The 23,420-nt window shown below is 42.0% G+C and overlaps 1 protein-coding gene and 1 long non-coding RNA gene across 3 annotated transcripts in view; one reads left to right on the top strand and one right to left on the bottom strand.

The window, feature by feature from the left end:
- The window catches only part of LOC111843672 (alpha-1,3-mannosyl-glycoprotein 4-beta-N-acetylglucosaminyltransferase A-like), a 123,058-nt gene extending 110,962 nt beyond the window's left edge, over positions 1-12,096 (bottom strand). The window contains exons 1-3 of one of the 2 annotated variants that reach the window (XM_072700201.1): positions 11,741-12,096; positions 11,216-11,275; positions 11,033-11,089 (exon numbers count right to left, since the gene is read on the bottom strand). The gene's annotated coding sequence lies outside the window, so the exon portion shown is untranslated. The remainder of the gene's footprint in view (positions 1-11,032; positions 11,090-11,215; positions 11,276-11,740) is intronic. The other variant, XM_072700202.1, reaches the window with a different exon arrangement.
- Positions 1-23,420, top strand: part of LOC140578605 (uncharacterized) — an 89,018-nt gene that overhangs the window by 30,173 nt on the left and 35,425 nt on the right. The window lies entirely within an intron of this gene.

Raw genomic sequence — 23,420 nt, 5'->3', positions numbered from 1 at the left:
AGCTAGAAAACCAATTAGGTTAGTGAATTATCTGGAAACAGAACTACACTCTGACTGAACAGAAAAAGCCCATTAAATAAAGGCACTCACACATCTATTCTTCTAAGTGGATTTCAAAAAGAGCAAGATAGTTCTGTAAATTTGAGCTTATGGGAATAGCACTTACAGGGATATACCAACAGCACTAAAGATGTTTCTGTAAACATTAGTGGGCAAACTGACAAAATCCTTAACCTGCTGTCTGAAGGACCAGGGGGGGGTGGAATGAAGGGAACCTCACCTTTCTGTTCCTATTGGCTCCTGCATTTTGCCCTTCAAAATGCCTATTGCAAAAAAATTGTCTTTTGGAACGATGTCAGATGACATGAGGCTATTTTGTGCTTTCAGCCCGAATTCAAATGACAACATTGTGACAATTTCCTGAATCGCCTCTCTCCTGCTTGTCCACTGGCATGGTTGTGAAAAACACATTAAGGTAATGGGGGCTCTGTCAAAATTGTCATTCATTAGCCTCTCGTGAGAGGTTCCTGTGTTTAGCAATACCTGAGACGTAACAAGCAAATTGCTTGATAGTACATGTCATTTACAATTTACTTATGATATTTACATGTTTTTTTATAGTAATGTCTGTTTTTCAACATAAATTTTTCGTCGTGGCGCGGGATGTGTTTCGACATCTAAATACGAACCTGTCTGCCTCTCTACACTAAGTCTCTCAAACTCAGAGTCGCTAAGCTGACTGCTGCTATCTCTACCATCTCGGTGCCTCGTCTCACTGTTTCTTTAATCAGCCCCCTGGCATGGGAACTCCTCGGGGTCATGTGGGGGACTGCTGAGAATTTAGACGGGGGAAGTGGGGGGCTCTGATAACATTAACGGTAAAGTCATATTCTCCTACTTACTTATTTACATCAGGCCTTAACCAAGTGACCAAACGGCGACATTTTCTTGGCACCCTTGTCAGAAACCCGTGAACAAGGCGGGTGCTTATTTCACAAGGTAGATGCTTATTTCGCTCTTAAACTCCTTCTCAAGCTGAGCTACACTGTGAAGTCACTCTGTCTGTGTCAGTTACCCAGATATCCGCATGACACGGCACAGGCATGTGGGACCGTACCGGGGGCAGGGGGGCTGCGTGTCGGACCTGGAGGATCGACATGCACAGTCTGCTTTCCCGGGCTCTCGTGGAAAATTAAGACGTTCATTAAATACCGCGGATTAGAAAGCTTAAATCATCATTATGGTAATATATGTCTGCGACAGCAGCGATAAAGGGTGACTCACCTTATCATAACAAACACCTTTTTGTGTGAGTTCTTCCCTGGAATCTCTAGGGGACATGTTGTTTTTAAGGGATTTGGGAACTGCAGTTTCTCACCGATGAGAACACTATTACGTTCTAGAAAAAAAGCTCAGACTTATTTCTGTTTTGTCCCCTTTCCTTCTTCTACACCAGTTCCTTTCATCCCTTTTTGTTTGTTTAATCTATTCGTTTCAGTAGGTCTCCTCCTTACCTTCAGAGTGAGTTTTTCGACAGTCTACAGAGGGCACTCCATCACAGACCCTCAGTGCACAGACACCAGAGATACAGAATTTAGGAGAAAAAATATGTATTTAACAGTGGCTCAATTATCGTGGCAAATGTACCTCTAGGTTCCTGGCTGGAATTCCTATCCCATTAGAGGATGGGGGATGGGCAGGCCGTCACTGCGAATGACTGGGCAGGCCGTCACTGCGAACGACAGGGCAGGCCGTCACTGCGAACGACAGGGCAGGCCGTCACTGCGAACGACTGGGCAGGCCGTCACTGCGAACGACAGGGCAGGCCGTCACTGCGAACGACAGGCCTCCAGCACATTACATGGGGCTGAGCTGAATCCTAAAAAACACAGTAACAAAACCCATGTGGTTTTGATTGCTTTCTCCAGCTTGCAGTTTATTTGTCTCATCATTTCTGGACTGGCCTGGATGCTTTAGAAGCTACAAGCTGCTCTGAAGGCAAAAGATCCTGGCTGTAGCTATCTGGTGCGACTGCAGTGACATGGAAAGTACTGTTACTCCACTAGACACAAAACACACAGCGGGATGTGATTAGCCAATAAGAATCACTGCTTCAAGCTGCCATTTGTGCTATCTGCTTTGTCCGGGTCGCTAATGTTATTGATGCTACAGAAAATAGCTTGTGAATACTTCCCAGGGTCTGACTATCTGATTTTTCTGTTGATGCTGTGGTGTGGACAGGTAACATGGGTTAGTTCAGCCTTATTGTTGCCGCTATTCTTGATGTTGCTGTTTGGCTGACAAAGTGGAATCAAAGGTCTTCGCATTGTGGCAACAAACACTTCACTGTGCAATGAGACTTGCTTTATGGTGTTAAATTTGATCAGAATCAGAATTATTGCCCTTGGCGTCATTTTGATGAAAGGACACAACAGTATCAGCGGGGGGGGGGCGGTTTCAGGACCCCCCTGTGGATGCTAAAATCCACAGATGCTCAAGTCCATTATATAAAATAGCATAACATTGGCATATAAGCCACACACATCCTCCTTATACTTTAAGTTAAATCCTCTCTAGATTACTTGTCATACCCAATACAATGTAAATGCCGTGCAAATAGTTGTTATGCTGTATTGTTTAGGGAATAATAACAGTATGTCTGTACATGTTCAGTACAGATGCATCCATCAAAGTAGATATAGAAAATGTAATTATAAATACATTATGTATTATTCATCTCCCTCTCTCTCTCTCACTCTCTCTCACTCTCTCTCTCTCACACACATACACACAAACACACAAACACACACACACACACACACACACACATTTGTTTTCATGTCTTTGTGGGGACCGACCATTAATTCTTATGGGAAAAACCCTAATCCCAGCATGACGACCTTAACCCCTATCCAGCCCTAACTTCACCCATAAGTTACCAAAGAAAATACAAGACTTTTGCCATATTTAGTTTTTTGATTATATTCACAGATTTTTATAAAATTGAATTTCCCCATGTGGGTAGGGGTGGTTCTAGGGGAGGGGCGGGGGGGGGGGGGGGGGGGGTGTTATGTCTCTGTGACAACATGTGTGCCCCCTCCTGGGGTCCCCCTAAATACATATGGTACTTTGGTCTGAAATAAATATATTATTATTATACTATTATTATTACTACTTGAACCACCACTGCTTGTGGGGACTGAAAAATATGGCCCCCTCAATGTCAAAAGAACAGGTTTTTATCACATTGTGGAGACATTTGGTCCCCACAATGTAACATATATGTGACCCACACACACACATATATATATATATACTGTATATATGCTGTGTCGACACTCAACAGCACCCAAAACTGCACATCACTTAATTTGCGTGCTCGCCACACAGCAAATTCACATCTTGCTTTATTGAACTTTCTGAATTATGTGGTTTTTGAATTATCTTGCGGTTGGTTGAATCCACGGACGCAGAGCCTGTGGATACAGAGGGTCGACTGTATGTAGACAGTTTCTTGAAAAGATGAAAGCTCTATTGTGGGAGCCTTTCTTGGCCGCTTGATATATTAGTTTGTGTCTCTGTTGTACATAAGATGTGTTTGCCCCCCCCAAGGTTTCACAGCCTTTCTCTTTTTCGGATCTGCAGAAGCATTTGAGAAATAACATGTAAGAGGCAAGTGATTAAAGGGAAGATCCCACTCATCAAGGTCACATTGATCGCCAAAGATTTCCAGTTATTGGGTTTGTTTACTGGGATGTGTGATGCTTTTCCACATCTCTCAGTGTCACACAAAAATAACACGTATTTCCACAAACACGCCACAGCCATGATGCAGAAGTGCTGTCCAACTGTTTTTTTTTTGACACTTTTGATTAAAGACCAATGAAGGAACATCTGTATGGATGCTTGAACAATGCATGGCTCCTTAGAAAGATTGATTTTCTACATTAAAAAGGGATCTTTTGTCTGAAGCCACATGGTTCTTTGTTATGCTAATATGAAATGGAAGATTTCCAATTCAATTTTACCTGAGTGGTGGTCAGCTACACTTTCTTTTGTATTTTCTCAGACCCTTCTAAACTAGCCATGGCAATGTCTGGGAGTAAATTGACAGGAATATATTTTTTATATGGTATCAGGGCTATTCAATCACATCAGAGATTCGTGCAGTTGGCCTACATCTGCAGACTCAACTGTCAGCAGAGACACCTTCTTTTGCAGATACATTTAAGCTGATGAAGAAAGGAGAGGCTATGAATTCTCTGCCTAAGTGTGAGAGCTTTGAGATGTTTGGCTTTCAGGCCCAACTGGTGCCACTGTAGCAAATCCAACAATGAAGCAGCATTTTTATAACGTAAGCGTTCCCATCCCTGGTGCATAAACTCCCCCAGGTCCTGCAGGTTTTAGTGAATTTAGTGCATTTTTAATTAGCGCTTGACTGACAGCTGAAATACCAGGCGACTTCCTAACCGCGTAATTTATTTGATAAAACAATTATAGCTGAGATTTAGCATAAGCCAGCCAACCCTGTTTGGTTGTTCAAACTGGTGAAATCCTTTTTTATGAAGATGAAAACGGGGTATCGGTTCATTCACGTGGCCGACTCAGTTTCTTTGAAACCTTAACGCATAGGAAAGTAGAACATTCCTTCAGGCATAAACACGACCAAATTTCCAGTAAAAGAAGTAAACTGAGTCTTTCTTTTAGCTGACTGGCCTCTGTGTTGAATGTCAAAGGCCACTAAGATCACGCTGGAGGACCTCGGCCTAAGTTGTATGTCAGTCCATCCTTTGTTAACCAGCTATGCAAGGATCATTCCACCTGACCACACCTGACTTGACTAACAACATTTTAATACCCCTGCCCCCCCGCCCCCACCACCACCGGAACCACCACAGTCTCCCTGGTTTTGGATTTTGCTCCGTTTTTAGTGCAGATACTCAAAAAAATTTTGAGAAATCTAAATCATTTTTTACATTTCTGACTAAAACTAGACGGTCAGTGAGGTTCCTTAGCTAACTGATAGCTTAGTTTAAATAATAATGATAATAATAATAATATCTTTTATGAGGAAGAAACAATTGAATTCAGTCTGTTAGTTTTCTGTGTGACCTTAAGTTGCTGTTTTTCAGGGGTAAAATAGATAGCGGAAACAAACCCTATGGAGTGCAGAGGCTTGTATCATAAGTTAGGATTTCTTAAATCTGACAAGTTATCTGGCTAAGCAAGAAATCTGGCTTTGTGATACAGGCCCCAGGTGCTGTCACAGTAAAAGCTTAAGCTAAGAAGGTGAGTCAAAACTATTTCTGCACCTGAACTATTTTCACACAAAGCATCACCTTGGATTCCTGCAGTCATTTGTTTGGATATTGTTGCCTCACCTGGTATTCATTTTTAATCCGTCACTAACTAAAATGTTTTCTGGCTCATAGAAAAGCAATACCCCTCTCTAAACCTCTCCATCCTCCCAAAAGAGTTTATCTGTGACATGTTGTAATAACAGGATTAGCAAAGCCAGGGTATGTGATCACTGCTTCAGAACATACATGGATATCAAATCTGGCAGAGCTGTGTCCTTTAAATGTGAGCTAATTTCCTCACCTTGAACAGCCAAATTTGTCTGTATCATTTACAGTCATTTGTTTTCTAATATATACTGGGGTGAAATGCAGCATTTATCACATGTAGGGCAGCATATCTACAATCTTTACACATGGCGCATGTAAAAATGATGATACAATTTAAAGGATTAAATGACAGAAGAGACTTATACCAAGCTTTCAATTTAACCTGGTGTTTGAACATTGTATCTGAGATTCAAGACCCAAGGTTATGTACGTTGGCTTGTTTTTAATTTACGTCTTGGCATAGTGGAAGATATTTGAATGAATGTAACATTTCTCAGTAATTTTTATAGATAAAGATATTTTAATTAATTCAGTTATTTCTCCTGACTTCATATTCCACTGACTCAATAATTCCATTAAATTGTGACTTAAAAATCTGTAAAGTAATTAATTTTCTCAAACAACAGAATCCTATATTAACTTCTTCATCTGGGACTGAAGATTGTAAGCATTGCTCAAATAGCTAAAATGCAGTTTGTTTGAAACTACACGTCATGTGTATCACCCAGTCTTTTGGTGGATTGTCTTGAATGTCAAGACAGCAGAATTAACTAAAAAGTAGTTCAACAGTAAACAAGTAAATAATGAACAAATATATTTGTCAGCTAATTTGATAATTAATATTGTTTAATTAAATGCAATTACTTTTAATTAATTTTAATATATCTTTATATTCATTATTACTCATTTGTAGAAAATCAAGACTTGTGTAAAAATGCTTATGCTAACAGAATAAGTGTCAAGATTTAAGGCTAAGAATTTAGCATTTTGTTCATGATGTAAAGTATAAAACATCCTAGAAATCACAGATGTCGATTTACAAATAAAAAATATGAAATTAATATGACAGATACTTATATTGCAGTCAAAAACGTCATATAAAAACGACACAGAGCTTTTTTTTTAAAAAAGAAAGTCTCTCACTGGTGAAAGTTTCTCCTGAGGCCTACAGAGAGCATTTGATAAGATTCTTTCTGAGCATCACCTTGAAGTGAAATTAATACAAACAGCAGCGCAAGTTGCCTTGAACGTCACACAAGGCTGTCTGCGGTTTGCACAAAGCTGCACGCCAGGTAGCAGAATGAGGTCTTTGAACCGGCCTAGGTCTGTAATTATCAGCCTGAGCTGTAGCCCTGAGAATTCCACAGGATTTGAAGTGAATTTCAAGTATCTTTAAAATGTGGGGTGTTTTGTAAGGTGCCCAAGGTTAGGTTTATTGATTTTTTTTAATGCATAGCACAGTACACCATAATCTGACTTAAATTAAAAAGTGTACCATTCACGACGCAATGTCAGCACTGTGCAGACTATTAAAATGTGATTCAAGGGTGTCTATTCAGCCTCAGAAGGATGCAGTCTTCGTGATCTGTACAGAGAAGGTCCACTAAGCTGAATTATGCACTATATGGACTCCAGCACTACTTGCTAAGAAGTTGTATTTGTTATATGTTTATCTATCAATACGTGAGTGTAGTGAGGTTTGCCTGTGTTCAGTCCTTCTAGGTCAGGTCAGGTTGGGGGGGCATGCACTGCTATGGCGCGTTGCCACACCCACCACATGATGAAACACCTCGGGATCCTGGTTGGAGACCCCCTCAGGCCAACACAATATTATATGGCTGCAGACTATCCATTTTTGCGCCGTCTGCTCTCCGGGCCCGTCCGGTTGGGTTGATGCATACACAGGGAACAAAGAAATATGTACTTTATCAGTTTCAGGAGTTTCCAAAGTGTAGTTTATTTGTTTAATGTGTTTGAAAAAAATGCCATACGCATGTATTTTTGCACAATCTGTGTTTCATAATTGTCAGTCTATTCCAAAGCTAAATGTTTAATATATTCATTTTAATTTTGTTTTTATTGTTTAAAGTTTTACTGTTTATGTGTAAAAATTAACAAAACAAAACGCAAATAGCATTTTCATTGACATCAGCACCCACATAGCAGGGGGGGTCTGAACCGGATCTGGGAAAATGTTGTTCAGAAATTGCCGCAGATCCTTAAACCAGATCTGGCCCAGTGTCTCTTTGCACAACGGACCAATACTGGTCTGAATCTGCTTTCTAGATTTGAAACAGATAAGGGCCACATGTGGACCAGAGTTACATTGAATGTTACCAAATCTGGTCCGTATCGGCACCAGAGTCAAAGTTAAATTCAGAGCAGCTTCCAGTGGGGCTGTGAGTGGCTCTGTGGGCTGGTTCAGGCCCCGGCCTCAGCAGAGAACGCTGCAGGTTAGGTGGCCCTGCACTGTGACCCCCATTCTATGAAGGGTGAGATGATGGTAGTGAAGAGAAGCATTCCAATGTACATGTTCCTGTGTAAATGAAGTATGTTTCTTTGTTAAATGTGGCTCAGACTCTTTTATCCGAGACTGACTGCCGATCAGTTCTGCTCCTGAATCCTCCCTTTGCCGATGTGGCTGGCAAGTGGCTCTGTGAGTTAAGTCTCTGTGCTTGTGAGCAGGAGGTCCCTGGTTCAAGTCCCGGCCCCAGTGGAATGTCTGCATATCTGTGGGCCCTTAAGCAAGGCCTTTAACCCCCCCCCCCCCCCCCCCCCTTCTGGGGGTGCTGCATGTGGTCTGACTTCTAAGCTATGGGGAAGGAGTATGAGAAGCATTGTAGCTGTGTTTACAGCTTGGGGGTCACAGTGCAGGGCCACCTAACATGCAGTGTTCTCTGCTGAGGCTTGAACCAGCAACTTTTGGATCTCAGCCCACAGAACCACTCACAGTCCCCACTGGAAGCTACTCTTAATTTAACTTTGACTCTGGTGCCGATACGGACCAGATTTGGTAACATTCAATGTAAATCCGGCCCATTTGTGGCCCTTATCTGTTTCGAATCCAGAAAGCGGATTCGGACCAGTATTGGTCCGTTGTGTAAAAAGACACTGGGCCAGATCCGGTTTACGGATCTTTGGCAATATCTGAACAACATTTGGCCCAGACCTGGTTCAGACTCATCTTGCTATGCAGGGCGATCGTCCTTCAGATTCTTAGCGCATCAGCTGCACATCTGGTAAGTGAGTGATCATACATACACAGTAAGGCGAATGCGCGCCGGATCTTCGGAGCGTATACAGACCAACAGAATCATTTAGAACTCTGGACAGACAATCTGGACAGATTCTGGTGCAGACTCACCTGGCCAGATGTCACCGGTGCCCGAATTTAAGGAGACGCAGGCAGATCTGGCCCAGAATCACTTGCTATGTGGCCAGTTATTCATGATTACTTCTTAAAGTTCTGCCTGGATATTTATTGATCGATTTTAAAATCTGAAGGTTTCTGGATATTAATTTAGTTATAAAATTCTCAATGGTATAATGTTTGGGAAATATCTGTGGCATTTTCTACTGCATTATTCATTCTGGATACATGAAATTTGATATTTGTTTTAGGGTTGAAATAGTACTTCATTCTTTTATCTCATTCTGTTTTGCACACATGGGGTCTGTACAGTGGTGAGGTTCAGAGTGGTGAATTTTTTTTGCACATGCCTGAACCGGAAGGAGCCTGAGAGTGACACCTGGAGCCAGATACAACTCAGCCAACACGCGGGGGGGGGGGGGTCACCTACCTGCCGCAGCCAGGTGTTACCTGGGCGTCCCCTTGGCCTGGTCCAGCCACTCGGGTCCTCAGCAATGAGGATCCTGCGAGCCGGATCACCTTCAGGGAAACGCGCCACATGGCCGTAGTGCCGTAACTGACGCTCCCTCACAGTGCGGTCCTCCAAGATGGTGAAAAATTAATACTGTTTGGAATTTGGCAATATTTGAAAGACTTCCCCCATCTGAACTCTCATCTAGAAGAAGAGACATATCATGCCTTGTTGTTGGGCTGTGTTATTGTAGTTCAAATACTATATGGAGTTACAGAACCAAAGGGCAGTGGTATAATGGCAATTAAATGAATGAATTAAAATTAACCAAGGGAAAAAAAACTTATTTGGCGCCAAGATTGCATGCATTGCTTCCTAAGTCCGCATCTTTAAAGCTGCATTGTTTCACACAATCTAGGAAAATGGTCTTTGACTAACACAAGTACCCCACAGTGAGTTTTGCACATATTAAAATGGTATACTTTTGCAGTGTTCATTTTAAAATGATAAATTGCTTTATTTATGTTTCAGTTTAATTCAATTTTCAGTAACATTGCATTTCCATGAAACAGCCCCTTAGGTTGATAAAATTTAACTGTACTGTTTTTCTAAGTACATTAAAAATATGAAAAATAATTAAATGTGGACATTTAATGCCAAATAAATGCATGACTATCCCTTGTAATTGGGCTTTGTGAGTGCCAGACTGTAAAAATTGAATAAGTCTTTTTTTCTCAGGAATTTTCCTGCTCTGCCTTGTGCTTCACCCTCTTGCACTACATGTACACAAGAGAGACACTGACAATTTGCCCCTGATTTCCCCTTAGAAAAAAAAGATCAAAATTTGAGAAAATGCCTCTTGCGGCAGAATCTCTGCTACCAGCTCAGCTATGAAAAAAATCCCTCCTCTAAAAAAAATCCCGGTGTGTCTAAAGAGTTTACATTTCCCCTGTTTTTCACACCAAGCCCTCCGCTTGTCTCAGGAAGAGGATTTGGCGGCTCGCTATCCCAGATCCTCCTGCGTATCCCTCTACTGCCAGGGGGCAGATTAGGGTTGAAGCCTCCCCACATGCGAAAGCCAGAATCAGAGCAGTACAGCTGTACCCACAACCCACATGTGGGGCGTTTACATTTCTGATGATGTGACAGTTTCCTTCTTTCCCTGAGTTTCCTCTGTTTACTTATGCACTTATTCTGACATGTTCCAGCATGGTGCCATGCATTCGCTCCTGTTCCTTTATAAATGACACTGAAACATTTTATTTGGTTAAAAGAAGCGAGGTTGAGCCTTACTGGCGAAAACAGACAAAGATGTGGCAAATAAGTACAATATTCTGGTGCTTTTTGTGTTTAGTAGTGATTTTGTAGACACTGTAGTTTAGTGAAGATTGGCCTCAAAGAATTACGACAAGTGGGTACTGGGGGCAAGGGCGTAGATTTGCTCTGGACATTGGTGGGGACCTATGACTCCACCCCCCCCCCCCCCATCCCCTGCCCCACCCACCAACCCCACCACCCCAACTCCGTCCACGGAATGCATGTTTTTTTAATATGCTGCAAAATGCAAAATCACTTTACATTAATACTAGCGATGCTTCGACTGGTACCTGACAGGATTGCCACCTGATGAAATAGCGTGACAAAAAAGTGAGACATGTCAGTTCAAAACTTTTGCCAAAAACACTAATGAATCACTTACATCCTCAGCCTATCACTCCTCATAATGTTAAATATTAGTATAATCAACATGTATAATACACACACACATATTATATGTTATATATAATCAACATTCAGATTCACCTCCTGTGACCTTGCCTCTTCACCTGAACTACAACATGGCTGATCTGCTTCTGTCCCCTAATAAAAAAACATTGAGGGATTCCTTATGAGCATTGACAGAGAATGCCTCAGCCTATTATTGGTAACAATGTTAAATCTCAGGACAACTAGGTATAATAATATCAAGTCATCGTTCAACATCACCTGTGACCCCTTCTCTCCATCACTGTCTGATACACAGCACAGTTGTTTAGGTTCTGTCACCTGACAAAACAGGATAAACACATGCCATTTAAACAGCAATCATTTTATTTCACTTTTTCTGAGTCTTAGTGTGCAAATCTCGAATCAAATCATTAATGTTTGCCAAGTCAGTGAATGCATTTTAAAAACTATTTGTGCGAAGTGGATTGTCTATTGGTGAACTGTCAATAAAATTCTAGCCATGGCAATATTAGTATGTAGCATATCAATTTCTTTCACAAGACTGATTTCTGACAAATAGTCGTCATTAGATTAGGAGAACTGACAGGGATCATATTTATACTTTTACATTTAGCTGTTTAATCTGCTGTTAGTTTTAAGTCCGTATTCACAGACTATAGCCTGCCCTGCTATAATGAATGTGCGTCAAAGCGGTAAAAAAAAAAACCACTAGCATTAGCGTTAACTGTTGTCGTTACTTTGATGGACTTTGATGGATTCACTAGCGAACTTGAAGTGACTTACACTTTTCTTTGAAAAAAAGCTCCTTATGTCCAGCTTCTTTTTTTTTGCTGCCGCCATCCTCACATGTGTCACCCGACACACCTTCTTGCACGGGGGAAAAAATCCACTGCATTTGGCGCTGCTTGTATCTGAACGCAGCCACAGCCTCTCACATGATAGCAGGGAAATGCACAGCCAATCAAAATGTTCATATGTGTTTTGGGGGCGGGAGGACTCAAGGAGAGAACGTGATTTATCCCTTTCTGCGTGTCTAGGTTAATGTTCACAGCACGATTGTTTTTTTTTTTTTTGTTTTTTTTAAGTTGATTAAATTATTGGTGGGGACATTTCAATGGTCGGAGAATATTGGTGGGGACACATCCCCTCCGTCCACCCTAAATCTACGCCCCTGACTGGGGGGGTATAACAGTGGCACAGTGATTAGCACTGTTGGCTCACCCCTCTGGAACCAGGGTTCAAGCCTCCATCAGGGTTCCATGTGTGTGGAGTTTGCATGTTCTCCCTGTGTCATTGTGGGGGTTCTCCCTGTGTCATTGTGGGGGTTCTCCCTGTGTCCTTGTGGGGGTTCTCCCTGTGTCATTGTGGGGGTTCTTCCCCACAGTCCCCCTACAGGTTAACTGTAGTTACCACATTACCTGTAGGTGTGAATGGTGTGTGAGTGTGCCCTGTGATGGGTTGGTGCCCCATCCTGGGTGTGTGAGTGTGCCCTGTGATGGGTTGGTGCCCCATCCTGGGTGTGTGAGTGTGCCCTGTGATGGGTTGGTGCCCCATCCTGGGTGTGTGAGTGTGCCCTGTGATGGGTTGTTCCCTGCCTTGTACCCATAGGTTCTGGACCCCTCACAATCTTGAATGGGATAAGCGGTTACAGGAAATGGACTCTAAAAGAATACAAAGAGAGATCAGTCCTACAGTCCCTGTAATGAGTTGGTGTTGAGATTGTGTAACATTAATGGACTCAGATCTGAAGGCATAATGAAAATGTTAGATTGTGTCAGATGTTTCATAATGAAAATGTCAGATGTGCAGCAAAACTCATAAATCAAAGGGGAAAAAATAGAGTAACAGTCTTAGCAATGGTAGCAAACAATATGCAAGAAATTACAGTAGAGAAGATGGTAGGAGTTCACTGAGCAAGCTGGATGGCAGGCATGGGACTTTGTAGCTTGCACATGAAAATCTCATCCTTAGCAGAAGATATTGAGCTGAAAGGACTTAAAAAGGCTCTGTTATGCTTTTCCGGTGTTTCCCTTTCCTTTAGTGTGTTATATAGTTTTATGTGCATGTAAACAGTTTGCAGTCTTAAGGCCCAAAGTACACGCCAAAGGGAGTAACTCTCAACAGAGATCACAGATCTCAACAGCATTCTTCTCTGATTTGCCTGAAACACTTTATTGGAATTCCAACCCTTACTTCTGTGACATGGTGAGGTCACCTCGTAACACAATCCTTATTGGTTGCCTACCTGCAAGGATCTGTCTGCAGACTGCAATTTAGGGCTGGAACGCATAGGGCAAGCTGACCAATCAGAGCACACTGGGCTCATTGAGGGTGAGGCTTAAAGCTCTAACAGACCACAGAAAAAGTTTCTGGAACAGTGAAGCATGTAGATCTTTTCTAGTAGACCCGAAAAATTAAATTAGAAACTGTGAAAATGAGCATAATAGGACCCCTAAGTTTGAGGAAGAATATAGAGAAGGAGGCAGGTACTGTATTAACATGAGATTGTTAACCTTTCACACAGATAAGAGTCTTGTGTCTCTTACCCCAAGGTTTGATCATGAGGCTGTAAGTATTGGAGTAACTCCTAATTATGTACCACATGCCACTGCAATCACCAAAAATAGCTAAGAAATATACTAAAATCAATTACAAATTGATTACAAAAGAAAACACATTGATAGAAAATGTAACAGGATAAATAAAAACATAGCTGGGCAAAAGTACAAGCAAGCATATTTTGTTACTCCTTTGTAACATCTCCAGCATCACTGTGCTCCGAAATAAAAAATGAGCGTTTAGGAGAATAAAACGAAGGGAAAAGGCAGAGTGGCACTGAAGAGTGTTTGGCATTTGTTGTGTCGGTTTGTTCCATCCGTTTGTCGCTCTTCTGATCTCTTTTTACATTATCTTTTTAAATATTGCCAATGGAAATACAAGACCACTGGTTCCAACCTGAGAACCCCATAGGATCCGCTGGTGATAGATTGCCTATTGTAGTGAATAATCTACCAAGTGTGCTCTTGTTTGGGAAGTTGCCAGTTAGTGTTATTGGGATGAAAAAAGATGACCTTTCACAGAAAGTCACAATATGGAAGAAGTAGTTTGACACTGAGTTGTTATGCACAATTATGTTTCAAGGAACTATCTGTTTGAATTAGGAAAAATTCAGTTAATGTTGACAGATTCTGATGGGGTTCCGCTTAATTTTCCAGTGCAACTACTAAAGCCAAAGGTAATGCCCATTAATTCGTACTGCCAGAAATATCTCTTTATATTCTTGGTGTGTGAGATTGAGTGTGAAGTGTGTAGAAAAACATGCATGTTATTATGTACAGAGCCTTGTGACTGAGACTGTGTCTGTGAAAAGCACTTTATAAATTTCCTCTTCTTGTTTTAAAGGGGTATTATTTCAGTTGGTCACGCCACAAATGTTAATTACACAAACTTGTTTCTGAGTTAATTTTTTTAATGGAAATGTAGTGTGATTAAACTGATGGCAAATGTATTTCAGAAATAACGAGTAAAAACTTTGTTGGGGTGTGCATCCACTGACCAAAACCACACCCAAACCTGAACACAGGTGCTCAGTGGATACAACACAAATTCAATTTGTGACATCAACTGATAGTCTGCAATCTATCTTAATTCTTTTTGGATGACTTATGATGTTCACACCTACCACCAAATCCTCCATTATAATCTTTGGTTCTTCGAGCCAGATTCATTAATTACTGTGGATCCAAGATGCCAATTCCAAAGCTGACCCAGAGCCTACAATCTGCCTACGTCGCCCCATACATCTGCCAACACACCAGGCCGCTCGCAGATCGCCGAAGGACAGCTGCTGATCATGAAATGACATTACCTGGTGAGACACGAGGATTCCCACACATTCCAAATCACTTCCTCTGTCTGCATTGCCAGTAATAGAAGTACAGAAAGTACAGTCCCTTCCCAGCTCAGTCCTCATCCCAACAGCAAATATTATTCACACCCCAAGCAAGCTGTCCATCTCAATTCAACAGAGATGCCCCCATTCCTACACCACGTTCCCCAGCTGCTCCACCACACTCCCGGGTTCCTCCACTGTGATCCACAGCCCCCTCCCCATCAGATGTAGATGTGATCCATTAAATATCAGAGGAGCTGAGGAGGTGGTCTTTACATTTGCAGTCAGCATAGGCACAATGGCAACAGAATGGTATGTTCCTGCATGGTATGTTCCTGCACGGTATGTTCCTGCACGGTATGTTCCTGCATGGTATGTTCCTGCATGGTATGTTCCTAAATACTGCAGCTCAATGTAAGGTAAACACCTCAAATACTCCCGTACTTGTAACCAGTATTATCCATCCTCTGGTCCCAACCATCAGTACTCCATTATTCCTTCTCCACCATCCCCACCAAGAACTTACAGAGCCCGTAAACTCTCCACTCTCTACTTTACAATTCATGATTCCAAACAGGTTAAAGCTTTCCCTGCAAAATGCACTGCCAAGTGAGTGGCTCAAGTACCAGATATTAATGGACCATCTGAAGTTTGAGGAGCTGTTGATTGTAGGTTCAAGCTCCCAGGACTCATACACTGACACCATGCAGTCCTTAATAAAATGCTATGGACAACTGCACAAGTTGTTCATGAATGACAGCAGAAGTGGTGGATGGGCCTAATGTACACATCAGTCTGGAGGTTTGCCCTTCCTACCTAATTACCACAAATGGCTATGGTTATACTGGGAACTGATCAATCCCCAAGTATTAAAACCGCAAATGCAGCCCCAGGCAAAGATTTATTGCACGTACTGTTATAATAGCAATCATTTATCTCAACCAGTCTGTCAATTTTACACAATTCACATGTGAGCAGAAGATCTCTTGGATTAAATCCACAGATACTGGAGATGTGGTGGTAAACAGCAGGAGGCACAGTACAGATTGAAGGCTGCCTGTCATACCTGCAAACATAAACATCGATTGCTCTCTATCACCTTAACACTTAAAGGAAAGCGAGAAAGTTACTACAGTAGTTACCTTATCTAGGGTGACCCAGTATCTGGACAGACCAGGTAATGTTTTTCTCAAGATTTCTAAGGTGCTTTTGAGTCATGACCAGTGTCTTCTGCTGAAATTTGCCATCCTAGATGACAAGTCTGAAAGGACCAACCTGCGTGATGGGATTAGCTGGCCACCCAGAAGCAATGTCAAAAACGCCATTCAGGTCATTATAGGTATGAAGCTTTCATTCCCTCTGTCCCCTGCACTATTGAGCAGTTAGAGCTTGTGAATCATACACATCCTGTAGCAACACTTCAGAAGAAATATAGCCTCCAACATGGAATTCCCCTTCATCCCTTTGACAACGTCCACCTACTGCTGCAGATCGGTTCAAATGACCTGTTATTCACACACCTCACATCATCTCTAGCTGAGCTGTGTGACAAAGCTGACAGGATGTGGCAGTTGGATATACTCCTGCACATCACATAGAAAGTGGTCAGTCATTCCAGGGCAGATCAAGAGGACATCATTTTGCCAGTGAGTGAACCTGCGGATAGTACTATTTAATATGCAGCCCCTCTGCCGCTGAGGATAACCATGCTGTGAGCTCACATGGATGCTGTGTTGTCACAATTACTGACATTTGTCAAGGGATCCTGTGTGGGCAGAGTTGTATAATAAGAGATCCTCCAACTGATGAATGCTGGATGCATTACCAAGCTGCCTGTAGGCCAGATTCTCGGTTGTGGTATATTCCACGTCGTCCGCTATGGTTAAATAATCTTTATCTTTTCATTTAAGTCCCGTGGTGGATGACAACTTGGCTGGATCTATCTTGGGTGCTGCTCTTCATTGGGTTTTGTTGGGACTCTGCAGGTAGAACTCAACAGCTTTTGCTAGTGGCATAAACAGTATGCTTGTCTGCTACTGGATGCTCAGGTCAGTCAAATGCGCTTCCCTTTGGCACCACATGTAGCCTCTGCTGTTCAACAATTGCCCTACAAAAGCATGTCATGGACAATAGTGTTGCCAGGAGAAGGTGCTCAAATGCACTGGCATTTCTACGTGGATCACTGGTTATATAATCCCCTTTACCACTAGAGCTAAGATCCTGCTTTAGGACAAGTTCTTGTGACCTTCCTGGCAGCACATTCCAGAGTAGCAAAGCATCATCAACTTTCACTGCCAAGACAGAACATTATGCAGCCTTCACCGAAGTCCAGGAAGCTTACAGGGGGAACTTAAACAACTTACATTGTAGACAGACTCATCCACGGTGCTGGCTGATTAAGGCCTTCATATCCTGGTTAACTCTTCAGACAGGATGCTTTCAATGGGTTGGAAATGCAGTGCTAGGACTTACGGCTTATGATCCTGAAGATCAGTTACATACGCGTGCCCATGTCATCCTTGATCGTTATGAAACGTTTCTCACCTTGGCTTCCCAGCTCCATGCCTAGTTGGTCAGTGGCCTAAAGCTTCAGGAGCCACCAGTGAGGGGACGCTGCTATCACACTGGCATCTAGTTTCCCTTCAGTTTATCACTGGTCATGTGTCTTCACACTTATGTGGAATTTATTTTGTTCATGGTGCTTGCAGTGATAAACAACAGAGTAGAGATAAGAAAACAGCGAAATATGAAAAATCTCACAGGAAACGATCAACTGAATGCAGCATAGAAGTAAATATTAAAAAAATAGATTATAGAAGACAAATGTGCAGTGCTGTGTACCGCCAGCTGAAATCTATATGCAGCTGCATTTGCACTGGCGGTTGTTAACTATGAATTATTCAGGAGGGCCACTGCATGCAGGAAGGAGCTGCTTTTGTCTTGGTTTTTAGTGACTGGAATCTCAACCCAGAAGAGACATTCTGGAAGATGCAGTGAGAAGGGTGAGATCTTGTTTGCCAGTTTCTTGCCCCTGGAGCTGTAAAGATCCTAGAGGAAGGGGGGGGGGGGTCACAGGCAGTGATTCTGACTTCCTGATGTCTGCTCTTATCCTGTCTGCTGGTGGAGCCAAAATGGACATTCAGTGATGACATAGGGATGAACTCAGTGATGGCCGTGCAGAACCGCGCCATTATAGTCTGAGAAAGGTTGAACTTTCAGATCAATTTTTAGCTCACCAGGTTGAGAATATCAACTTCCAGTGCCCTCTTTGTGGGGTATTGAGTGTTTACATAATACTGGGCATTCATTACGTGGCTATTCTGTGCTTCTGTTTGAGTTTTCCTTGATCTATCGATTTCCGGTCTTTGTCTCACCTAGTGTTCTTCTTGGTGCTCTCTTTCCTACCCCGTGATGCACTGCCTGTGTTTTGACTATAGTTTTTCGATTATAATTTGGAATTAGAAACAAATCTCATACCCCATGCATTTGGATCCTGTCAACCCTGCATTATAAATAAATTGCAATAAGTTACTTACAGAATATGTTTGAGGACCGACTATCATTTTTTTAAAATTCAGAAACATGGTGTTTATTCCAAAATGTGTTTAAATTTAATAGCCTGTTTGAAAATGTGGAAAATAACGATGTAAACAATTTCAAAAGTTCAATCAGGTCCTTGAAAATTATTGCTTTTTTGGATGACATACCTATATGTCAAGCATATTGCCTTTTTTAATTAGGAAGGAGATATGTTTCAATAACTGGTGCACTTCAGAGGTGCACATTTTGATGCACTGCACCACCCAGACTCCCAGCACCCCCAAGTATGGCAGACAATCACACATCTCTGACCTTGTCCTCTTCCCCTGGTCTCCTTTCCTGAGGGCTGGTGTTTATTGCCATGTAATAAGATCAGGATGTCGTATCGTCGGTATCAGGATAAACATCGCGCGCTAAGTGGCTAAGCCTGCGGGAGATGAGCAGGCTAATCCCCTTAACCCTGGTGAGACTGGGAGGCTAATAAGATGGAGGGCTGGAGCATGAGGTAGACCTTCACAGGCAGGCCATGGCATGGGGAGAGTAGGCAGAGGCTTTGTAAATTACAGGGAGTATTTAGGGCTCTAAATATACACATTGTGTGGAACATAGCTGATTTAGTCGTGTGGCTTGAGTAAGATTAAAAATGATAATCCCTCCCCTCCCCCCTTAAATTTCCAATGGCTTGACGCTGGAGATACTTACTGGTGGTTGTCACCATCATTTTGCTTTCATTTTCAAAACACAGATTTTATATTTTAATCTCCATTTTAATCACATTTCAGTCCTGCTTTCACGCTCTGGTTTTGTGTTTTGGTCCTTGTTTCGGGTTTTTTGATATTAATACATGTTTTGATTGGCATTTTCTGTATTTGTTTTGACAGACACAAAGGTTGGTTCTGCTATACTTGGTGTAGCTACAGCATATGTCCTGTTTGACCCTCTAAATTTAGTTTTGTGTCAACACTTTTCAGTAAGATCAACCCATATTTGTTTCGTCAACCCCTGTGTCCATCCATCCACCCATCCATCTAATCTGGATACCTAATACAAGGTAGCACTGAGCCTGGAGCTTAACCCAGGAAGCATAAGGCATGTCTATCCCAGGGCATGCAGGGTCTATCCCAGGGTATGCAGGGTCTATCCCAGGGCATGCAGGGTCTATCCCAGGGCATGCAGGGTCTATCCCAGGGTATGCACATACTGTACACACAATAACATTCTATGGGCAAATTAGAGACATAAATTAACTTGTGGTTTGATTGTGGAGGAAACCGGAAGATGTGTATAAAACATGAACTCTACAGACATACAGCCTGAGCTAGGTGTGTGGTTATGTATGTTCTTGGTCAGACCTCTGGACACAATAATTAGCTAAAGTCATTATTTAGTCATACCAAAATGTTACTGCAAATTACTCAAATGTTCCTGCAAATTTTTGGTAGAAGTATAATGTTCAATAATCAAGAAATTAAAATATGATATGACATAGGATATCTTTTGACATGGTCAATGGTTAGCACTGTACACTCACACTTGCAGGGCTATTGAAATTCATACTTCCCTAGTTCCACAAAAAAAAGCTCTTTAACCAGAAGTCTGCAATACTATGCAGACATGTTCAATATAATCTGGATAACCTAATGAATATAGCAGAATATCTGTATACACAATGATATTTATATAAAGTTTCAGTGATGGCAGATAAGTCCAATGAAGCGTTTCCTAAACCATAAGGCATGACTAAATATTCGTAATGGCCACCGTGCATGTAAGATACCATCTTCTGTTCAGGTCCTTTGTGGGTTCTGATGAGGTTGTACGCATTTCACGGGTCTAGCTTGGTGAACTATCTCTCTTCTCTTACTTGCTCTAGAGTGGCTTGTAGGCTAGGATCAAATGTAGAGTGTAGCAATACCTCCCTGTTACTCCATCCAAACCCTGGTAGTTGATACACAATCGAGGTCCCATATTCCTTTTCTCCAAAAAAAAGTTTAGCTGGTGAGGTGGACAGTTAAATAAATGCCTATTCCAAAGCTTCATGGCCTCGGACTTCATAGTGGGTAGATACAACCTCAAGGGTGAGTGGCGATTGATAGATGGTCAGTGGTACAATCCCACGGTTGATGAGCTGGCAGACAGGTGACCACTCCACTAGGTCTCAGTATTCAAGAAGCAAAACAAGGTCCCTAGAAGCCATTAGACTCTCCACACAGGTTGATCATACAGGTGGGGTAAGACACAAGAGGTAATGGCCGCTTTGAAGTCAACTCCACTGGATCCTTTTCCTTGGTGATGGACAAACTTCCAGGTGCAAGGGTTAATTCCAGACGCTGGTTCATCATCCATATTTTGGGGCAGAGATACAGTAGATCAGGTGCAGAGTTAGATCAGAGTTACAACACGGTATGGGGGGGAAGTCCAACATTAAAAAGAGACTTAAAGTAACTGATCATATACCAGAAAAATCAAAAACTGAAAATAATGCACAGATGACAAGTTAAGAATCTGAGGCGGGACTTTGCAACAAGGCATGTATCCAAAAGGTTAGAGTAGGTCCCCATACAGCACAGGTGGTTTGTAACCAGGGATCAGAATAGACCATTAGTATTCAGGTGGGGGGGTGCTCAGAGATTCTGTGTGGGAGAATTTGTGGCATGGCAGGTATGTGTAAATTGGCTATATTGTGTAATTAAAAGGCATTCGCTCCTGGGTGTTTTCTCCTTTCTGCCTTGTGTTTCCTGGGTTAAGTTCCAGCGTAGGATCTCTGGTTGAGTGGTTATGTAAGATGGATGGAAGCACATTCACCATGATAACGGTTAAGTCATTCCAGTCTCTTTTTAGTCTCGTGCTGAATCCTTGCAAACACAGTATAGTGTCTTCAGCACATTTTAAGAGCTACTCTTACATGCCATCTAGATATTTATGTAATGCTGTGACTTTTCAAAAATTTGTTTTTATGTAATAGATGTTGCTCTAAATGAGGGAATTTACAAAACTAAAAAAATTATAGTATTCGGCATATACATATTTAACCTTATTACTTCATTTTAAAGTCATACAAATGTGAGCATCTTGGACCACATGCAGACGAGAAGCGCTGGTGGATTATTGTGCAGCAAAGCTGTTGCTTCATTGTTTACAGAAAACAGCTTTCCGCTGCTTTGATAACTGTGATGTCTTTGTTTAACGTGCCTCGTGATTAGTTTGCTGTCATCTGATTAGAAATTAATTAAGGCAGCAACTCGCATCCCGCCGAGGGCTGGTGACATTTGCAGTGCCGTTGCTCCCCCCCCCCCAGAGATTTGGGGGGGCTGCGATGCAGGGAGGCGATGGGGGCTCTCCTTGCAATCACCTCCCCGCCTTCCCAGCCATGCTAATGAAATCAATAGCAGATTGGTACCGCTCCCGCTAATAAGGCCCCTCACACAGATCCCCCCCCCCCCGCCCCCCGCTTGCCACTGTGCTCCCCAACTTAATTTGCTTGAACAATAGGTTGAGGCCGGCGTCCATCACCTTCCTTTGGCAACGGTCATTTCAGTTACCATAGTGAAAAGATCCTGTTTACTGCAATATGCTGCCGTCTTTAGCCAGCCGAAATAAGACCAGGGAGCTGACTGTAACTTAGCAATGGGAGACAGACATTAACTTCATAGAAATCTTTTTTTTGTCATTTGGCCTGGGCATATTTGGAAGATGTGTGCCTGAAATATTTAGCAACTTGGCTCTGAGACTTCCGTGATTGCAGCACCGAGTGCATCTTCAGTGCTTTGATATTACGTCATTACAGACAGTAACTCTTAGCCGGTAGCCAGCAATCTGTTTGGTCCAATGTGACATCTAAAGATTATGGTCCTGCAGCCTAATCCAGTCATTGCTGTTTACAGGATGACCCATTTGGGTTTGTCTCAGCAGTTCTCACTATTATAAACACCAATGAGACACCTACTATGTAAAGTGAACCAGGATGTGGAGGCCATCGACTTTTATAATGAATTCCAGTGAAAAAATAAACCATAGAACTGTGTAACAGTATGGTGTTTATATGTATATTAATATCCATCTGTGTTTGATATCTGCTTATGCAGTACAGTATGGCAAAGTGACTGTGCTTATCTCAGGAAATGCAATCCATTGCATGGCAATATATGCAATAACAAAAATAATAATAATTGAATTGAAATGTATGAGATTTTTTCATTCAGTAAGAGGATTTGGGTATGAACTCCCTGGAGATCTTGTAGTCTTCGTTGCTTTTAACAGTTTTTATTAATATGTTCACTTAATGTTCATTTTAATGTACGTTTGGTTTGTCTGACCTGTTTAGGAAACGTTTGAAAGACACGGATGTGGTTGGGGTACGAGCCCCGCCCCCCCTCTACACACCTGTAGCCAACTGCAATAAGAGTATAAACCAAGTGTTGATGTGTGTGTTTCAAGGCTGCAGTGACTCAGCACTCTTAGGGTTAGAGATTGGCCATCTTAAGTTAGAGAACCAAAAGGTTGATTTCACATGCTGCTCTGTTCCCCTGCTTGCTTATATCCCAGTGGCACTAATGAAATCGCCCCCTTCCATCCTCCAGCCCCCATGTGTTCTGGTTCAATTTAGCTAGACTTTGAACTCTTTTTCTCCGTGTTAATTAAACTTTAGTTAGCAGCAAAATTCAAAAACCAAATATTTTTAATATACATGGGTGGGAATAGGTCAGAGAACATTCCATTTTATCAGCAATTATTACTGTTACTATTAACTATTAACTTCCTACTCTAGTCTGTTGTTACTGAGCTAGTGTGGCTGCTGATGATTTATTTAATTAAAAAAATTGTGAAGGTTTTCTTATTGCCTCGCAGAGGAAAGTGCGCTTTGTAATTCATCATTTAAAATCACATTGCTTTGTTGGTTTAATGTCTTTTCAACTTGGATTCTTTTGTCATCAGAATCATTTCCAAGTATTTTTCTCAGTTTTTAGCCATAAAATTAGCAGGAGAAACCAATATAAAATAAGGCGATATTCTAAGACGCCCCCCCCCCCC

This window comes from Paramormyrops kingsleyae, chromosome 16 (genome assembly GCF_048594095.1).
Source record: "Paramormyrops kingsleyae isolate MSU_618 chromosome 16, PKINGS_0.4, whole genome shotgun sequence".
Classification (NCBI taxonomy): domain Eukaryota; kingdom Metazoa; phylum Chordata; class Actinopteri; order Osteoglossiformes; family Mormyridae; genus Paramormyrops; species Paramormyrops kingsleyae.
This window is presented reverse-complemented; position numbering and strand designations above follow the sequence as displayed.